Source organism: Thalassophryne amazonica, chromosome 15 (assembly GCF_902500255.1).
Source record: "Thalassophryne amazonica chromosome 15, fThaAma1.1, whole genome shotgun sequence".
Taxonomy (NCBI): domain Eukaryota; kingdom Metazoa; phylum Chordata; class Actinopteri; order Batrachoidiformes; family Batrachoididae; genus Thalassophryne; species Thalassophryne amazonica.
This window is the reverse complement of record NC_047117.1, coordinates 57,283,749-57,293,127: the sequence shown is the minus strand read 5'-3', so window position 1 is coordinate 57,293,127 and position 9,379 is coordinate 57,283,749. Positions and strand designations below refer to the sequence as shown.

The 9,379-nt window shown below is 42.3% G+C and overlaps 1 protein-coding gene across 2 annotated transcripts in view; it reads left to right on the top strand.

Annotated features, from left to right (window-relative positions):
• The window catches only part of prkcaa (protein kinase C, alpha, a), a 488,890-nt gene that overhangs the window by 49,774 nt on the left and 429,737 nt on the right, over positions 1-9,379 (top strand). The window lies entirely within an intron of this gene.

The following is a 9,379-nucleotide window of genomic DNA, read 5'->3' as shown; positions in this document are numbered from 1 at the left end:
GCGGTTTTTCAACGGTGACCGTTTCAAGGAGGATCTGTTGGGTCTAATTCCACTGGAAGGACAAACAACAGGGGAAATAATTTTCCAAAAGCTTATTGCATTTTTAAAGACAATGGACTGGACCTGGAGTGTATTAACCTGCTGGTTACAGATGGAGCTCCCTCGATGACAGGAAGGATCAAAGGACTGTCTGCACGACTGTCTGCTTTTGCACCAAAACTTAGTCTGTCCACTGTCTCATTCACCAGAGTATCCTCTGCTCTCAGCTTAGTGGTGAGTTGAAAAGTACCATGGACTCTGTGATTGCTGCAGTGAACTTTATCAGAGCAACATCCAGTCTTCAGCACAGGTTGTTTTGCAGACTTCTTGTTGATATGTCAGCTGAGCACTCTGACCTACTTTTACACAACGTCAGGTGGTCTGTGAACTGAGGGAGGAAATGATCACCTTTCTATGTGAATGCAAGCACAAGAAGGCTGAAACATTTCTGACAAAAATGCCAGATGAGAAATTTGTCTCAGAAATGTGCTTTTTAAGTGATATCATGCATCATTTGAATGGTCTTAATCTGAGTCTTCGGGGGAGGGATAAAACAGTGGCTGATGTGGTTGAAAAGCTGACTGCTTTTATAAAAAATATAAATAGACATTTTCGCATATGATCTTATTAACAGGCTGCTGCACTTTCCCACACTCAGTGATTTCATTAGTATATACTTTTGCTGTTCTGTTAAATAAAAAGGGAAAAAGAAATGCAGTAGCATTTGTCTCAATTGTACATCCAAGAGTAATAGTATAGGTCACGAGAATGTCCGGCCCACAGATCATAGTACTCTGACAAATTTGGCCCCCGGAAAAATATAGTTGAATAGCCCTGCTCTAGTAGGCTATCTCGCCACGACAACATGTGGCTGCTGTTTGAAATAAATGAGGAATTATGTGGAGGGGTGTATACTTGTCATTTTCATGCCTTATAACTGATTGCAAACTATATCAGTCTGGTTGTAGAGCAGTTAAAGCTTGCAAAAATTATTAACAAATATGATTATCATTTTACGCATCAATTAAACAAAATTCAAATTTTCTCCCCTTGAAACTTTCGTACTAGAATTGTGTAAAGTTTCAGGCTACAACCTGGACAGACTGGCTGCCTTATGCCCTTACGACCTTTGGGATAGGCTCCAGCTCCCCCGACCCTTAAATGGTAATAAGCAGGTATAGAAAATGGATGGATGGATGTATGGATTGATGGATGGATGGTTGATTGAAATCCACCAACCAGTTTATGAGGCTTTGTGCTAACAAAGTCAATATCACGTGATGCCTCAATTAAAAGTCAAGAGTTTTTCCATTATTTATATTCTGAAAGATTCAGATATGCGTCACATAATGGAGTTCACAGTGTACCTGCGCTCTGCTTGTAGAGATACGTATGCACAGTAGGGCATCAAACTACAGCAAAAGGGAATATATATAAAAATTAAAATCTAAATCGTGTTATGATCCATGTCCACATCAGAGTGCCCGGAGAGAATGTGCACTTGGTGCTCCTCTGGCCATTTTATGTGTTGTTTCATCGTGCCTTTGAGTTCTCTGTGTTTCCCCTCACAGTGGTTCCTCTCTTCTTAGTCCCCATTTAGTTTATTGTGTTTGTTACATAGGGCCCCTTCACACATAACAGGATTGAAGCCGACAAGCGCACAAAGGAGAAATTACATGCCATTTGTGAAAATCAGAGCTGCCTCCAACGCCTCGTACACCTGTCACTACAACTATTCACGCACACAAGCGGCTGAAAGAGTCCCCTGTGAGAGCCCATTCGATCCCTCTTGCGGCAGATGTCGGCCAAATTCCAGGTGTCACACATGAACATCCAACACCGCTCGCTGGCCACTTAGAAAATGTGGTGCTGTTCGCACTGTCAGCACGGAAATAGTGAGCAGGCAATCACTTTCGAGCTGGCAGTGAAATTTGTCTAAATTTGTCAGGCTGCTCCATGTGAAATGGACCGTCAGATCATGCAGCAGGCGATCTGAATGTCACGGGTGTCCGGCAGAACACTCATGCTGCAGGACTATGAGAATATGACAAGCCAACAGTGCCACAAATACTCCACTTTCAGTCACATATCACCAAAAAAAACGGCGTACCAAAAGCTATTTTGTCAGTTATTCTGGCGCTTTTTTCTCTCTCTTTTTTAAAAAAAATACATTTAACTCCTTGTTGATTTTAGGCCTTTTACGCTCCTGTTATAAGACAGTGATTATAACGCACTTGGTAAAGTCTCAGTCTAGTAATCTGAGCTTTTGTAAATTGCAGGTTAGAATCCATGAGTGGCATTTATTTTTTATTTAACCAGTTTTTTAACCGCAGGGTTCTCTATTGCCTTCCCTTTTATTTATTATTGATTTCAACCCAGTGATTTTCACTAATCATACAGCTATTTTTTATTTTATTTTTCTCCACATCAGCGGTGCGATGTGGTGCAACACGTTCCAGCAGCTTGCACTGTGTTCGCGTACATGAAACTGTCGTTGATGTGTCGTGCATGCCTGTGTGACCGTGCGTCCCTCACGACAGCAGGTGGATGGTTCGTGGTTCCCCATTTCATGTTTGTTTCGCGGATTTTCTTCCGGTTTCTGCGTCTTTCGTGTTATGTGTGAAAGGGCCCTTAGCTTTGTCCCTCATTGGTTTTTACTTTGTGCCCTTCCCCTCCTGTTAGTTTGTTTGGGGTTTGTTGTAGGGATGTCCCGATCCGATCACGTGATCGGAAATCGGGGCCAATTATGTGGTTTCAGACTTGATCGAAATCGGACGTTGCATCCCGATCAGGAATCCGATATAGATTTTATCCTCATTATTTTGATCAGCGCTATTTCAGGCTCATTATTGCAGATTAATGGGCCTTTCACCCGTCGGAAGTGTCAGAGGCATGAGACGTGTTGCTTTTTAGAAGCGTCAGAGGCGTCGCTTTAGCTTGGCTTTTGACGTGACGCTTCTGAAGGGAGCGCGCATTGCCGCTTGTCGGCAGGCTGACGCGGTCAAATTTCAACCCAATTTTTAATTTTTTTTAATTGAAAAAAAGAAAAAACATAAGACAGAGGTGGGGGGAGTTACGCGCGCAGTTTCTTTTGCAGAACTGCTGTTTGTGTGTTTACGCGCTCAGCCTGATGCCTCAATGGAATGACAAGAGCATGATGGACACTTTCCCACCGAAACTCTTGCTTAGTCATCCCTCCGTGCGCAGCAGCACCCGGTGGTGACCAAGTCTTCAGGACGACGATCTGTCATCTGATTAACAAAAAGAAAAAACAAATTGTCCTGTTACCGTTCGTCTGCAAAACAGAGCGAGAGATGGTGTGCGCACAAGCGACGTGCACACTCATCACATTTAGGAGCGCGTCTTAAAGCGCTTCCGTCTTCATTCACGTTCACTGCGCCGCTCTGAACTTGTTGAACACTGATAAAGCATCGGGGGTACACTGAGGACTGTCAGGATGCAAATGTAAGTTTTTTTTTTCCTTTTACTTTTCAAGTTGACTTTTGAACTTTCGACGCTCTGAGCTGTGACGTCGCGTCGGGCCAAAACACGGAAGACTAGTGGCAGAAACCACTGATCTGTACAAATGGCAAATGGACTGCATTTATAAAGTGCTTTTCCATCTGCATCAGACACTCAAAGTGCTTTACAATTATGCCTCACATTCACTCCGATGTCAGGCTGCTGCCATACAAGGCGCTCACTAAACACCGGGAGCAATAGGGGATTAAAGACCTTGCCCAAGGGCCCTTAGTGATTTTATAGTCAGGCTGGGATTTCAACCACAGATCAGTGCAGAAACCACGTGTCTGAAGAAAAATCCTTGGAAATGTTTTTTGTTGTTGTTTATTACCTCAAAATTTCTGATTACTGTTTAAAAGGGAAATCACTTCGCACATCCCTTGACGACAGGTGCATAAGAGAAGGCACAAAGGCTGCTAAACAAAAAAAACAAAAAAAAACTCTTGCACACTTGCATTTTTTCCACATGTGGTTTTTTTTTTTTTTTACCTTCACATGTCCTGATGACAGTGTGTGCACCTGTGCGTAATTTGCTGCTTCCCCGTGTGGCTTGTTAGGGGGCTAATTGCTCACAATCATGGCACTTTAATAGGGCTTCCTAAGGGTGGGTTTGTTGAAGTTAAATTCTTGCTTATACAAGTACAGTGCCTACAGAAAGGGAATGTAAATGCATGTAGCAGTCTGCAACACACACAACAGACAGAAACGCACACAGGCAACAGCACGTTTCCTTGTAGGGTGATGGGAAGAAATCAGGGGACACCTGCATTCAGCTTCAACTCTACACAGAATCATGCAGTTTCCAGGCCAGCTACTTTAAGACCCAGGCACTTAATGAAGGGTGACGAAGCCCTGACGAAACAAGAAATCTGGACTTTCATTGACTGTCATTGGCATCGTTTAACCTTTGCGCAGCCTCGTTCCTGCAGCGGGCGCTTCGTCAGGATTTTTAAACTGTTGAAAAATTTGAATGAAGGGCAACGAAAACCTCAATTCGTCTGTGTCTCGTTTTGCTGTCGTCCTTGACGTTTTTTAATCATTTGTGTAGTTTTTGTAACATTATTGTTTAATTTGCTTCGAGCAGCTGAACATTTTCACACAGCGCAGAAGCCGGTTTCTGAGTGCTGAGTCTGCTGCTGCTTCATGTACCGTCGGAAATTACAGGGCAAACTCAGCCTGCTTGCTTGGGTTTTTTTTTTTATCTGTGTGGGGGTCAGCTTCAATGGGCTCAGGCACCTTACATAGGCCATAATTAATCTTTTGTGTGGATATAATTAATTATTTTGCCAGAAGCAACTGTTAAATTTGAAACAACAAAAAAGTTATGTAATTTCCGCCGGTACTTGAATGCAGCATCAGCGGCAGCAGCAGCTCCTGCGTGCGCTGATTATTTTGTATTAAATATAACAATATGAGTGTAGGAATGACAATCCAGTCCTTCTGTACATGTGGCAACAGGCAGATGAATCAAAATGATATAAAGAGCTGTTCTGGAAGGTAGAATTCACGTTGTGGATCAGTGATCAGCTGGTGGAAATAACCGCACATGTGAGTCATTGCGCGCGTTCACACGCACTGATTAATTTACTGCTCTGATATATTCAATCATCTTTACACTTATATTTATATTTATTCTCCCTTTTGACAGTTTTCTGTTATAAATAAATATATATGGCTTAGAACATAATACAGTGATACAGCAGTGACCACAGCACACTTTTTTTTTTTTAATTGGAGGAAGATGGCACGCAGCGTGTCGACAGACAGTGAGGATTCTGATGATGATGGAGATGATCCCTCTTTTGTTCTGGACAAGGAACCAGGGCAGGTGGTCCACTGACGTGCACACAGATCTTCACAGATTCTGTTTGCAGTTTCTCCAGGACTCAGGTGCTATGAGTGCCGTCCCAGCGCCAAGTCCCGGAACGCAGAGATGTGGCTCCAGGTGCGTTTCGTCGAGATCGTGAGCTTCGGTTTTGTTAATTTCCTCTTTTGTCCCTTTTGCGCTCTTGCTTCGCAGACTGTTCGGTGATAAAAGCTCTTTCATCCACCTTTTCTCAACGAATTGTGACGTTTTTTACTTTTTCCCTTCGTTCAGGAATCGTCGTGTGCCTTGTGACTGGGCCATTAGGTTTTGACAGAGTAGCATTTGTAAGTTTTAGTGTTGTTCTCAGCAAACTAAACAGAATAACAAGAGAATGACACTACAGTAACAAATGGTCAATCAGAGGAGCAGCTGAGATGGCGTTTCTGCACTGACAGCAACTCATTTCAGACAAAATGCAGTGTAGCCACAAACCATGTTCCACTTACTGTTAGTGGGATTACTTAGTCTTGACTGGAAACTCTAATGCTCTTGCTTTTGTATTGCTCTCCCTATGTTGCTCTTCAGACACAACATTTCTTTAAGATCTTTTTCATCCTTTTTTGTCTCTGAAAGACACCAAACAATTCCCACTCAAGTAGACTTTCCCCATTCCCACCAAACTCAGCCACAATCAAGCTGGCAATCAATGGAAACATGCTCATAAGTTGATTCTCCCACAAAAAAGGAGGTTTACGTTCTGCTTAATTTGTCAGAAATGCTTTCCCAGATACAAATACGAGGGTAGGCTGAAAAGTTCTAAGGCTGACTATGATGTAGTTATCGAATTGAACAAATTCAGTGTTATTTTTCTACATAGTCTCCCTGTAACTCCACACACTTCTTCCAGCGGTGCTTGAGTGCTTTGATTCCCTTGGCATAGAAGCTTTCATCTTGAGAGTCAAAATAGTCCTCAACGGCAGCGATCACCTCATCATTGCTCCGACAGTGCTTCCCAGCCAAGTTTTTTTTCAAGTTTGGGAACAGATGAAAGTCCGAGGGTGCCAAGTCAGGGGAGTATGGTGGGTGATCTACCACTTCGAATCCACACTCGTGGATAGTGGCCATGGCCACTGTTGACTTATGAGCTGGGGCATTGTCTTGATGGAACAGCACCCCTTTTGTCAGCTTTCCTGGTCGCTTCTTTTGATAGCCTCGCGTAACTGTCTCAGTAGGTTAGAATAGTACGGTCCAATTATGGTTTGTCCCTTTTCAAGATAGTCCACGAACACAATGCCCTTGGCATCCCAGAAAACTGAAACCATGACTTTCCCCGCAGACAAAATGACCTTGGCCTTCTTTGGAGGTGGTGACCTTGGGTGTTTCCACTGCATTGATTGTTTTTTTTGTCTCTGGTTCAAAGTGGTGAACCCAACACTCATCCTGGGTAAGAAAACGTTCCATGTAATTGGCTGGATCCTCTTCAAATTGCGCCAAGTTTGCCTTCGACATGACTAGCCTGGTGTGTTTCTGATCAGGCGTCAGAAGACGTGGCACCCACCGAGCTGACACCTTTGACATTCCAAGTTCTTCATACAGAATGTGTTCAATTCTCTCACGGGATATTCCCACAACATCTGCTAGCTGATTAATCGTTGATCGTCTGTCGTCCATCACCATTTCATGAACAAGGTTAATGTTTTTCTGGGTTGTGGCTGTTGCAGGCCGCCCAGACCTTGGGTCGTCTTCAAGGCTCTCTCTGCTCGTCTTAAATTCAGCTGCCCACTTCTGCACTGTAGATATGGAGGGAGCTTCATCCCCTAATGTAGCAACCATATCCGCATGAATGTCCTTGGGCTTTAACCCCTTCTTATGCAGGTACTTAATCACACCGCGATGCCAGATTTTGTCCATTTTTGCCGTTTCCCTCTACCACGAACTTTCAAACTTGGCTATGAACCACAAACTACCTCACAACCTGGAAGAAAATAACACAGTCATCAGAAGAGTTGAACTTAATACATGCCAAGTTTGATTGAAATGGCATTTCTCCTTCTTGGTGAGCCTTAGAACTTTTCAGCCTACCCTCGTAAGGCTGCGAAATAACAGTCACAAGACATAGCTCTGTTGTTTTTCCACAGCCTTCAGAAAAATAAGGAAAATGTGTTTTGGAAAGTGGAAAATTTGTGGCAATCCCAAAAAGTGGAGGCAAAGTAGTCAGTAGTCAGGGGCCCACCGGCACTGGGGTCACAAGTTAAATAAAAGCTCCCCCGACCCCAAGTTTTACACAGCTGACATTGATGCAGTACTTTTGAATTGTGTAAACTGCATGTTTAACACAGATCAAGGGAAACAGGTTTTGTTTGCCTGATTTCTCTGAAATGTTTGCATTTATTCATTCATTAATTTTTAGACGATTTTAGGATATATTATCTACAACGAGCAACTCATTAATTATTTTTGTGGCCCACTATACATCCACTTTGCATCTTATTCTTGAAGCTAAAAGTGAACCTGGGTCTCTTTGAAATTATGAAAAATCTGAGCTGGTAGTCATCTTTAATACATCTTTAATATGCATCTTTAACATGCATCTTTAATAGAAAACACAACAACAACAATTTTGTGCAGAAGCTTTATGTATTCTGGGTTTTCTGAACTCATCACAGTCTCTCATTCTGGCTATAGCCTTGTTTTGATATTCATAAACACTGAAATAGTCATCAAAGTAGGTGGCCAATTGATTTGTTTTATGTTTATCAGAAGGTGAGTAGTTGAGCTAAATATAGAAAATGATACAATGGGTGTTCTGCTAAAATTTTCCAACTACAGAAGCGCGTAGGTGTCATTGTTCTTATTTTTTCAGTAGAGTTTGTTTGTGGAGTTACTTTTTTCCAATTCAGGAAGCCAAACCAACCAGTCAAGCTGAGCACCTGAAGCCCTGTAATTTTATCAAAAAATATTATGATATGACAATAGCCAGCTTGCAACATCTTGATTAGTCATTCTGGATCAGTATGCAATTATTGCATTATCTTGTGGAATCCGGATCCAGGTAAAGTCCGGGTCATGATGTGAATCATACGTCTTTTATTTTCAGTCCTCGTCAACCCTTCGTGGATGCCAGAATTCTCAGATTGCTGTTGTTGCCAGTGTTTTTGTCCATATACTTTCCTGTATGTCCTCATTCCACCACCAAGACTCCTCGTCTTCCTTCCTTTGTTCAGTCAAACCCAGTACCTGTCTTGTTAGTCTTCCTCGTCACTTTTGTAGCAGCTATTCAATCTTTCACCACTCCACATCAACTCTCACCTCCTCCCTGTTTTCCTCCTTTAAATTCCCTGTCTGATTCTTGGTGCAGTCGTCATTCTCTGCCTTGTCATCATCTCTAAAGTCATGCTACAAACCACCGTCCCATGCTGTCAAGCTATGCTCTCCTCTGCCACCACCTTACAGCCTCCACAATCTTTTTTTTTTACCTTGCATCTTCTGCATCGGGAAGAGTTGCTGGTGTGTATTATGATTGATTGCTTGTAAAAAAAAATATATCCACACCAACAGTTTCGCTGTTAAATCTTCTTAAAAATGTTAGTGAGACAGAATCATGTATCAAATGTGCTTAAGGGTAGATTGATGGTAGCTTTTATTTTTATAATAAATTCCAGGCACTCAGTTTTTGGAGAATTGAATCACCTGTTGTAACAGTATTTGCTTAGTGTTCGGTTTGTTTTGTATTATAAAGGATTTATTAGGATTTATAGCTTTTAGGTTGATATGAGCATTAACAGAAGACAACAGTCCTCTGATGCATGTCAGAATCACTGGTGTGAAATCCGTATCTCAGGATCACTCTGCCTCGGAATTTATTTATCAGTGTTGGTCATCCGTACTGTTGTTGATCAGTAGTTACAGTTTGGGTTGAGTTTACAATTAGTTTATTGCATTCAGGTCATTGGCTTTTTGTGACGGGCTGAAGAGGAAGAAACCAAACCTGAAACATTGTTATGCTGAAAA